The 12300-nt window shown below is 31.7% G+C and overlaps 1 pseudogene; it reads right to left on the minus strand.

Annotated features, from left to right (window-relative positions):
- Positions 1-6: 6 nt before the first annotated feature.
- LOC115985899 lies at positions 7-2448 on the minus strand (annotated as a pseudogene).
- Positions 2449-12300: the final 9852 nt, after the last annotated feature.

The following is a 12300-nucleotide window of genomic DNA, read 5'->3' on the forward strand; positions in this document are numbered from 1 at the left end:
ACTGAAAAGGTTTCCAGGAACAAACCATCTTCATGACACATAGGAAAGATAAGGAACTTAATTTCGGTAAATAGCTATCAAAGTCAAGGATATGTAGTCATACCAGTTCCTACGATAGGGAAAATATTCTGTGAGATACTGATAAATGGAATCAATCACATATTTCGCATATCCAAAACTAAGTCTCAACCTCTAAAATTGGTTTTGTGCCAACAGTCGTGCATCTCAAAATTTTTGGAAATTTGAGTTTGCATCAAACAAGCTCTCTCTCAGACAACCAGAGGTAACAGAAATGACACTTTTGACGGCATCAGCAGCACTCATAACCTTCAAATTTGAAGAAATTAGATTCTCAGGTAATAGACAAAGAGATGAATGAAGACATCCATAACAAGAAAAATCTCCTCCTAGGCATAAATTAAAAGTGCTTATTCCATGAACTATAACCAATTTGAGGAAAACATAACTATAATCAGTACCACCTAAAGCCATTAAGGAGAACCTGCTAGATTGATGGTAGATTCACTAAATGAAATAAGGTGAAGGAAAATGTAAATTCAAGTTGTAGCATAGTAGTGTCATACAAGAAGTGTAACTTGTTGAGTGAAAATTATGGGTTAGATTCAGGTGAATGGATCCCAACCATAGCATTGTTAAACGTGCATAACAGCATTCCAAAACCTTCTGCAGCCACGAAAAGTGTAATTGAATACTAATCGATGACAATAAAACACAATGGCATCTAATTAAAAGCTATTCCTACGAGAAACTTTTAAATTCTACTTGGTGATCAAAGCAATAAAGAAAATTATAGACAAATCAATTTCTTTGTTTCAAGACATAGAATTGTAGACTTTCCTAGTTCTGAAGTTCAAATTGAAAATGAATCAACTAACATCTCCTTTAGATGATGAATAATCAGCCAAAACTTGTTAGAAACACAAACACCCAATTGAAATTAATTTGGCTATTATCATCGCAGCATACATTATGAGCTCCACCAATATTACTGAACTTTTAATAACATTCAAAACATTAGAATTCTATATTTCCAATGAACTCAACAACCAAAAAAATATTTATATGCAGTTTTAACTAGCTATTTCATCATTGTAACCATGACCAATGATGCCATTGGCTTTATATATAGACTCGAATTAGCACAGGCAATAAATGTAAAAGTAGGGATCCACAATCAAACATAGAACATAAGGGAAATTAATATGAAAGAATAAAGATTTCAAGAGTTCTTCAAGGTCAAGGCTGTCACTTAGAAACTGACCAAAAGCAAGAAGCAGTTCCGTCGGACCTGACCTTGAGATCCAGTAAGGACATAAGCCCTGACATCTTCATCCTTGCCCAAGCAAAGTCCATTTGAAAGGTTGATCTGTCATCTGAAGCATAAGCCCTTAGCAGTCTCACGGCTTTCTCATTAGCCATCAATTGCTGATGGACAAAAAGGAGTCCTCTCCCCTTTTACAAGCTCTAATAGTAGTGAGAGTCAAAAACTGCCCCGGATGATATCGAAGATAACAATGCCTGAAATTATGACATCCCCACTGCAGACACAGTCATTTCCAATGTTGCCAAGGATAAAGAAGAAGGCTGGGTGGTTCCTATTACTGTCTTGACAACTCATTTTCATCTCAGTGAGGAAATCAGGAGATATAGTTCGGTCAGGCTGCCTGGTCCCCTTGAAGTCGGAGAGGCGTTTCTGCATGAATTCACAGTCAATCTTCCCAATGTTGTGTTCACCTTCAGATGATCAAGAAACCAATACAAACCAAATAACTTTTTAAACCTTTTCAACTCCATAAGACAAGGGGGAAAAAGAAAGAAAAGCAAAGAGCTAGTAAGTAGCTAGAAGACTGACTATTTCTCTTTCATCAAAACCTCTATGGGCAAAAAGGTGAAGTGTCTGTATTATGTTATCATCCAGTCGTGGAATCTTGGGCCAGTGTTGTCACTGCCCCTGGGTACCTTTCAGTAGATTTCCTTTTTTGTTGATTTGGGAGAAGAGAAAGAGAAAGAAATAAGATCATTTGAAGAAGATCAAGCTGCAAACGTGGCAAGGAATGCTGAAATCAAAGAGGTCAAGGCGGCTAAGATTAGGTATCTGTTGAAATATGAATGAATGCTGTCCAACTTGTGATGTCAAGTATAATAGTTTACATCAGAGAACACCAATAAAATGAGTTATCAATGTAGAGTTGTTCTTTATTTTCAGATTAACAGAAATTGGAACAAGAAAAGTATTTCATTTTATTTATTTTAATTTTTTGACATTTTAGACTAGAAAAACATAACCAAAAAGTGCTTGAAAGAATTAGTTGGTGAAGTAAAGGTGACTATAACAATTTGTGGAAACCAAAACAGCAAAATTCACTAGGAACATAAAAAAACCCCTCAAGGTCTGACCTGCCTCTCGATGGAAGTTTTTATCACCATTTCTGTCAACCAAGAGGACCGAAGCATCACAACCCTGATCAAGAAAATCCCACACAACATTAAGACCAACAAATTAATACCTACAAATAAATGGCAAGAAATCATAACATACAAATTGCTGTCTTATTTAATCTTTTAATACAAAAATTGATACGTATACTAAGAATCACACTACTCACAAGAATTCAGAATTAAAAGTCACTTCATGGGCTATAAATCAAGCAAGATAAAAAATGATTGAAATAAGCATCTAATTGAAAATATAGAGGAAATTAGTCTACAGCTTAAAGCATCTTGGGTAGCACTAGAATATTTACCACCTCTCTTCAAGTTGGAAAAAAAAAAAGTGTTTCTGAAAAGGAGCAAAGCAAAGCTTTGGTCGGAATGGCAAAGAGGCGTTGATGAATTAAATGAGGAAATGAGTGAGACTAGTTGACTTGGCCGTAATACAAAGAATACACGCTCCATATTTGCTCTGGATTTGAGAAATGAGAATATAAATATATTTAAGCTCCGTTTGGTTCGATGGAAAACTTGTGTAATTATAGTTTTTCATATTTTTTAGTGTTTGGTAGCATAAAAAAATATGAGTCAAAGAAAAACTATCTTTGGTTAATATAAAAAGTATGGTTTATTTTTAAAGATTATTTTTCATTAATTTTTTTTGGAAAACAACTATATCTCATAGTAAGCTAAATAAGGGAAGTTAGGAGGTTGTTTTTCAACTCATTTAAAGTTGCTATCAAACATTAGAAAATAAAAGGAAAATTCTAATGTCACAACTCTGTGCACAACTTTGTGCACAACTCAGCCACGTGGCGAGTTGTGGTTGGTAGAGGGGTGATGGTGGGTCATCCCTCTACCAACCACAACACACCACGTGGTCGAGTTATGCACAAAATTGTGCACAAAGGTGTGACACCAGAACTACTCAAAATAAAATAGTTTTATAAAAAATACTTCTTGAAAAATGACTCATTTTCTAGAAAACGTCATTACTGAAACAAACAGAGCGTTAGGAAGATATGGGAATTAAGGTGGCATAGATAAATATATTTATAGTTATAGGCCGCGACAATTAGTAACAAGACAATTAATCCATCGTGTCGTGTTAGCTTATTTTATGGGTTGGGCCAATGATTTGGAAAATTAAAGGTCTTGTGGGTCACTCTATTACATATATATATATATATATATATATATATATATATCTCTTCAACCCGTTAATTATTAATAATATCTATGGTCTTGCGGTTGCGGGTCACTCTAAAAAGTAGCTCTGAAAGTGAAAAAATATCAGGTTATCCGGGTTAGCTATATTTACTGTTTATCATAATAATAATCCTATCTATTGTTTATTTTTATTTATTTATAAGACTATCTACTGTTTATTAAAAAAATTATTAATAATTTTATCAACTTTAGATTTCAATTCGCTCATACTTTCAGGTTTTGTCTCTGACTATTTAGTATTAGGACCATCAGTTTATGGAAATAATTAGCTTATGACAATAACGCTAGACATTTAGCACAATGTCAAAGACCCAGTAGCAAATAAGACAAAGGCATCCTCTTGACAAAATTATATTTAAATAGACAATAAGCACATGCGTCTCAAGGACTCTTTTATTTTTTTGAATAAAAATTAATAATTTACATTTATTAATATTTGGAAACATATATTTTTATTTCTCAAAAAAATAAAAAAATAAATTATAGAAATAAACGGTATCTGTAATTTTTTTTTTGAATGTTTGTTTGAAAATGGTATAGTGATACGGAGAAAAGTTTGGGTAGGAGAAAAATAAGATGAACGTGAGGGAAAAAAAATGCTAAATTTAGGAGTTCTCTTAGTTTTTAATTTTTAATTTTTTAAATTGGGGATGCTTTACTTTTATTTGGAAGAAAAAAGGTATAAAAGGGCTAAATTTTAGGGAATAAAAAGATGAATGTGAGGGGAAAAAATCTTAAATTTTAGGAGTTCTCTTTTTTAATTTAAAATGAAATTTGTTATTTAACATTTATAATTCTATTTCTTAGAAAAGTTACCCTTCATTAATGAGAATATTTTTTAACCAAATAAAAGTCCAGTTCAAACAGATGAATCATCTTATAGATACTATATATTAATTAAATCATTGTAATTTAGGCACATGCCAAAAGCACAAGTAAAAAAGAGGCAATCAAGAACTCAAGATCAGAGGGTTTTGGAATTTCTAATCATTGCGCATTTCTAATTATTTATACATACTTTTTTTTTTTTTTCCTTTTTTTATGGGGGCTGGAGTGGGGATGGTAGGATTTAAGAATCTTCCAAAGTAATATTTAAGAAACGTTTAATTAGTACCTTTATCTCTTAAAATTTGTATGTTTGGAGAAAATAATCACATTTTTTTTAAGTCATCGATATACTAGATCCCTTCAACCATGAAAACAAGTAACACCATTAGAAGACTTTAATCTTGTTAACGTCTCGCCAAGTCTTTGGTTATTGTTTGAAATTTCCAAAGACTTGGAAAGCTATAGTCTTGAATTTTTAGGCTATGTAAAAATTGTTTGATGTAGATTACAAAATTACAAACTAAACGTGTGACAATAATCAAACTTGTAGCAATTATGTTATCATGACCAGTTTTACATCATCCATTACTTTTTCCTCAAATAAATTAAAAATTAAAATTGACTATAATTAAATATCTAATTATCTACTTTTTAGTATGCCATGCAATGATCAAGAAAATTCAAGTTTAAACTCCAAATTACATCGTCATATCTAAAATTATTTTCAAATCAATCATTTAAGTTTCTTTTTTTTTTTCTTTTTCTTTTTCAGTCTTTAACTTCAAATATGTTTTCAAGTTAGTAATCCAGCGTTCAATCTTGCCATTACTTTAATGTTTTTCATATTCTTAAATGATATTATTTTAGTGAACTTAAGGATGAATTGGATGGAACTAGCGTATACTGTGGACTATATATATAGAATTTAAGGGTCATTCTGTTAACTAGCGTACACTATGGACTATATATAGCAGAATTCTTTGATGCAGATTCATTGATTAATAAAAACTTAAAAAAAAAAAAAAAAAAAACCCTAAAAAACTAACTCTGAAAGTCAGAATATCAGGGTGAGATTTATAAAAACTCCTTATAAACAAGTATCATAATATATAATCCTATCTACTTTACATTTATATTAGCCCATATTGATACCTGTGGTGAATATATTAATATTATTATTATTATTTATGTTTTGTCTCTCTTTTTTTTTTTTTTTGTTTGAGAAACTTGTCTCTCTGGCTATAATGGACTGATGACTGTTGTCAAGGACACTGCAAAATAAGAAAAAGGCATCATCCTAGCATAATTTTTTAATTAAATTATTTTAATTTAGACACATGCCAAATGCAAAAGTAAAAAAAGACCAATTGACCCGTTTGGTACATGTGTTTAAAAACTGAAAATTGTTGTTTAAAAATATTTATGGAAATACGTGTGGATGAAAAAGTATGTGGAAATACATGAAATGCTGTTTAAAAATTAAAAATGGTTGTTTGGAAACACAAACCAAACACCCCCTTAATATCTTAGAGAGTTTGGGAATTTCTAATCATTGCTCAGTTCCCATTCATAATGATTATGGTTTTGAAATTCCTAATCATTGCTTACATATGGTGCAGCTCCTGAAGGATGTTCTTGGCCTCCTGGTTTCCCACATTTTTATTGTACTATGATTTAGTACGCTCATGACCAACATGGGAGTGCTCCAATTAATAAAAGTTAGACGTAAATGCATTTTTGGTCCGTATATTTTAGGTCGTTTTTCGATTTGGTTCCTAAATTGATTTTGCTCCTAGGTTAGTCCTTGATTTTTTAAAATTGTTTTTAAAATGGTACCTACCGTTAACCCAGTTACGAAAAATGCTGAAGTGGCAAACGGATTTCACTATTTGCTGACATGGCTAATAAATAATATTAAAAAATACCACATTAGCATCTATGTCAGCGTTTTAATGACAAGTCAGCATTTTAATTAATAAAAAAATTAAAATAATTTTTTAAAAATTAAACTGAAAAAATTCAAAATCAAAAACAAAAAAAGAAAAAACTTTTTCAAATCCTCTCTTTCTCAGTGTTTGTGTCTATATCTTTCTTCTTTTTTCTTCTTTTTTTCTTTTTTTTTTCAAATCCTTTCTTTCTCTGTCTCTGGGTGCGTATTTGTGTTTGTATCTTTCTTTGTTCAAGCTTTCAATCCCTCTCTCTCTCTCTCTCTTAATCTCTAACATTTTCTCTCTCTAAACCCAACTCTCTAATCTCTAGGTTTTTCTAGTTTTCTATGGGGTGGTCGGTAATGGAGGTGGAGATTGGTGGTTGGAGTGGAGATCGGTGTGGTTGGGGTGGTCGGGGTGGAGATCGGTAATCCATGGGTCTTGGATTAATGGTTTTTCTGGGTTTCAGTGGGGGTGGGTTGTGGTCATGGAGAAGGAAACGGTGACGACAGCTGATCGTGCTACTGGTTGTGGGGTCTTAAGTGGTGCTTCTGAAGAGATGAAAGCCATGAAATGGGTGAGTCCAGACCGAGCTCGTTGAAATTGAGTCACGAAAGCCATCATTGTTAGCCTTGCAATTCAGTGACTCGGTGTGACGTTTCAGATCTAGCCATTGACGAAGTGGATGACCGAAGCAGAGATTTTAAGGTCTGGGTTTGTTAATGACTGAAATAAGGAGCTGCTTATGGTTTCTGGGTTGTTCATCTCAGTGGGTTTGTTGCTTGATCTCTCTATATGTTTATTTCTGGGTTGTAAATTTGCGGGTTTGATGTAATTTTTCTAGGTTTGTTGTTTGACATTGATTTATGGGTTTGATGTTCACTTCATTTTTTGGATTTCATGTAAATTTCTGGGTTTGATGTTCATCTCCGTAGGAAAACACCACTTTATACCAGTTATGCTACAAGACTCTTGGCTTAGTCGTGGTTTCCAATTCGTGTTTTTATACTTCTACTTTTGGATTCCTTAATGTTAAGTATTATTGATCCTCCAAGTACAAAAAAAAAAAAAAAAAAGAATTAAATAATAGACCATTTAAGTTTTTATTTATTTATTTATTATTTATTTTTGTTACAGGTAACTCAATTGGGAAATTTTTTATCGTCAAATTATAGATGTGGAATTCAAATCCACTTATACCAAAAATTAATTAATGTCTTACTGTGATAACAAGAACAATTATGAAAGACTTGATGCCATAAGTTGAAATTCTATTTTATTTTTTTAAAAAAGGGAACTCTAGGTTGCAATTACATAAAAAAAATTAATTTGATTTCGTTAATTAATTTTAAGGTGTTACACAGATTAAAAAAAAGAAAAAAAAAAAATTCTGATTCGTTCAACCCACCGGATTTGGCCTGGTTAATCTAGTCCGTTTAGTTTCCCATTTTCTACTTCTATGTTCATGGTCTTTCTTGTTCCCTCTCAATTCCTGCCTCCAAATGGAAAAAAATCAATAGAATTACTTACGGGCAAGTTCACATATGAAGAAGAATAAGTTGAAGAAATAAAACCAGAAAATGCGAGAAAAATCAGCTAAAACCCAACTGTATGTAGCTGTTTCAGTACTCTAAGAAGCATTCCTCTGCCACTGCAATCCCTGTTTTTCTTCAATTCCTTCGCATATGTAGATGAAATGAACCTATATGGGACACATTGGGATAGAATTTTTTATTCTTCTTACTGTACATAGAGATTAAAATAGTGGAAAATTAATAGGATAAAGTAATGTGGAAGAAGGTGCATGAGCCTCTATGTATGAAAGGAAACGTTAGAAGAATTGTCATTTTAGTAATTGGATCAGTTGGTCTGATTTTTCCATGCCATTATACAGAAAATTATATACTGTTTTATCAAAGCAACTAAATTTTAATATTCATTGTCATTTGAAAGTAATTTACTTCCTTTGAAAAAATAAGGATAGTGCAGATAGAGAAATCTAATACAAATTTGTGGTTTATATATGCCTTTCATTCTGTGATGTATTTTGATTTCTTCAGTATTATGCCTAACCTGGTGTTTCTTCTCAGTCTTTTTAAATGATTTTGACTGCTTTGTGAACAAGTGAAGTGTAGATTTGGTTTGTTTGCTGGTATATGGTTTTATCTTCTCAGCTCTTTTTGAAAATCTTGGTAGAATCTAACAGATTTCATAATGCTCTGTTACTAGTTTGATATCTGTGGTACAGTGCCCTTTCTGCCAGGATATTATTGGCAATTAAAGGAAAAGAAAAAGGGAATTTTTGGTGCTGTTTGGTTCCTTTTCAATTTTCATTCTGTACTCATTTTCTCTTCTCAAATCCTGTATTCATTTTTTGCTATTTCTGTTTGGCACCAATTTTGGTCTAGTTTTTGTTTTTCTCAAATCCTTCTATTTTCTGACAAAACTAACAGTCACTAGAAATGGTTTGTCTCCTTCATTAAACCCTGCCACAACCCCTCATCTTCATTATCCAGAAGTTTGACGCATGACTTGCTAATGGTCAACATTACAAACTTGGAAATTCATTTTCTAATGAATCTGTAAAGAAGGTTTCTCATAATAATGGTTTATGGAGTGATACTTGATTTTGACTGGCTATAAGGAGATGTTGAAGGAGATTCTTTAGTGTCATATTGATGTTCCTGACATCTAGAATCTTCTAAGCGTGTCTCCATTCCAAAGAAAGCTCAATCTAAAAGGTTGAACTCTGTTACATCTTACTTACAGAAGCACATCCATTTTTTACAGAGGATTTTTTGGTAAAAGTAATCAATTTGAAAATCCAAGTTGTAGTTCTGAACCTGATTGCTCTTATGTCGTGAAATAGGAGTTCTTTAGCCTTGGAAGTAGTTCTCAAGAAGTTTAGCAGTATTGTTCTGGGGATTGCTTGTAGCAGTTTTGTTGGGATTGATAATGCATCAACGAATGCCTTTTTGGATTTGCATATATTAAGCCAACTCTTAGTTTCTTTTAGCTTAAGTTTACTACTCTATGCAGAGGAAAGAAATACCTTCACCACCTATTTCAAATTTTAATGTCTTTTCCATCTGTTATGTGTGTTTTGTTATTAGTAAGTTAGACATGAAACATTTCTTAAAAAGAAAAAAAAGAAAAAAGAAAAAAAAAGTTAGACATGAAACCAATGGATTTTGAAAATCATGTTTTGATTTCCTTCCCTTTTCCATGTTTGTGGTCATGTAGCAAAGTCAGCTACAACCTTGTTGCCTTGGCCTACTGCTTTTTGTGCTATGCACGCAGCAACTTACTGAATTCGTAATCACCGTAACCTATGTTATGCTCATAATAAATGTTGAATTGAAAAGAATATTGATGTTTTAAATTTTTAACAAGTGAATATCTATAAGAAATATAAGTGTATTGATCTTTGCAATTGTTTCATCATACCTTGGGAATAAAATATTTGTCTGTTTTTCGGTTGAAGTGTGTTGTTTACATTGTAAACCTATCATTTTAAGAAAGAAAACTCCTTCATGAAAAAGAGGAAATAGAAAGGCCTAATTTTTCTAGACAGGATAATGAAAAATCTTCAGATTTCTCTAGTAAGGAGGTCATAATCTCTTTGCTCCTTTTAGTAAGTTAGTAATTGCTGTAGGGGAATATAAGTGCCCCTGAAAAACCCCATAATAATTTGCTTGAGTACATAAAATGGAGAGGATCTGTTCCATTGGGAAGAGCGTAAACATAATTTTAAAAATAATAATAAAAGGACAAAACGAAATTGGCTAGGATCTCTGTTGAATCAAAATGATCAGATATGGTTCTATTTGTTCTTTAAACTCTTGTGCTGGAAGCCAAGGCGATTTAACTCAAATGGAACCTCTTCTCCCAAGTCCCACCTGTGTGCAAAAGAGGCAGGCCCTTGCTTATTTTTTAAAGGCGCAAAACACATCCATTTTGGTAGATGTTGAGTTTGACTCTTAACTGTTGATAGAAAGGGACAATGCAAACTTTAATTTAATCATAATTTCTTTAGTAAGTAAATCAATTTCTATGCTGTTAGTTTTTTACTTCCCTTTTTTATCCACTTCTTGGGAGTGATCATTGATTTCTATTGTTGATTTTGTTATAGGTTGCTTTAAAGATCATCTCTAGCGCATGGTCTGGAGTTGAGGAAACCACCGAATGGGGTGTTATAGCTATATAGGTGAAAAACTACGCACGACATGCAATATGCTAATCCCATTAACTAATATATCAAACCTTAATTGAGATAATATATCTAGAAGGTAAGACTGGTTGTCATTAGATTCTCTATATTGGACCATTCAATGGCACCAATATGTTTACTGACCAAATTATGAAAATAACTAATGGGGAAGTAAACTTTAACAATAACATTGAGCTTGAACCATGGCTTGATAAGATACAGGAGAATTTCTCTACTTCCATAGCTAGTACGATTGTTGTCCAATTGGTCTGTTCCCAAAAACCAAGACCAGTAAAAATTTTGGTCTGTTTTTAAAGCAAACCCACTAGAGGGAACCATTCACAGCTGTTACTAAATAGCATATAACACCAGAGGATGCCGCAAAATTACCCAAATCAACACCATTTCATGCTATAAAAAAGAATATTGCCAATACTATGGCCAAGTTCAACACCATGTATACGCACGATACTATTAGTTGCAACTTCCAGGACAATCCCTAGCTCCTACCTTCACTCAAGTAATTAATTCAGAACATAAAGAAGGAGAAAGCACAATGATCCCTAGCTCCTACCTTCACTCAATTTTCTGTTTTGGCCTGATGGAATTTGATAAATAAAAAATAACAATCGCTATGGTACAATTTTGTTTATTTTTATTTTTTAATATAGCTGGGTTTTTTTTTTTTTTTTTAATATTATTTTAATGTGGTGTGATGTTGAAATAGAAGATCTGATCTATAGCGTATTGTAAAATGATGTGCTAAAATTGAAAATGTAAGTTTTGATGTGGTAAAATAGCTTGATATAACATACCTGATGCTAGTGCTCTTTTTGGAGTCCCTCTAATAAACTATGCTAAATTGAACGTGTAGCAATCATGTTTTCTGGTCAGTTTTAACCATGTTAGAGCTAATGCTCCTTTATAATTTATCCATGGGATCACTATTTTTATGATAGAGGTTTCCGATTTATCCTTAAATTAGGAATATTGATACTATCACTAATATTTAATCATATGCAAGGTTTATTATCCAAAAAAAAGGGCGCAAGATAAGCACAAAATAGAGTCAAAATATATATTTGTATTTTTTTTTATGAAAATAGATTTTTATTTTGTATCATAATAAAAGAATAAAAATTGTTTTTTTTTTTTAAATTTTTTTTTAAAGTATATTAATATTTGCTATAGTTTTTCTTTCTTATAATAATTAAATGTTATAAGAATTGCATGTTTTTCCTAAAATAAATAATAATGTTCAAATAACACACAAATGTAATTTAATTTATTTTTAGCACACCAATGTAATTCAATTTATTTATATAACAAATAAGAGGAAGAAAACAATTATAGATAAAATCATATTTACATTTTATTTAGATTTTTAGATATAAATATTAGTTAGTTATTAATATAAAAAAGGGTAAACTATATATAGTTGGTCTCTATCCTTTTGGTATTTTGTTAAAATGGTCATGGGCATTAAGTGTTGGATAAAAAATGATGATATAGTTAACGGTGATATTAAAATATTATTTTTATGTCAAATAAGTTGCCACATGGAATTTTTTGAAAAATATAACCAATAAAACTAAAACTTTACGAAAATTAAAATCACAAACATATTTAGGGTTTAAAATTTTAGTAAAAGAA

Source organism: Quercus lobata, chromosome 4 (assembly GCF_001633185.2).
Source record: "Quercus lobata isolate SW786 chromosome 4, ValleyOak3.0 Primary Assembly, whole genome shotgun sequence".
Lineage (NCBI taxonomy): Eukaryota > Viridiplantae > Streptophyta > Magnoliopsida > Fagales > Fagaceae > Quercus > Quercus lobata.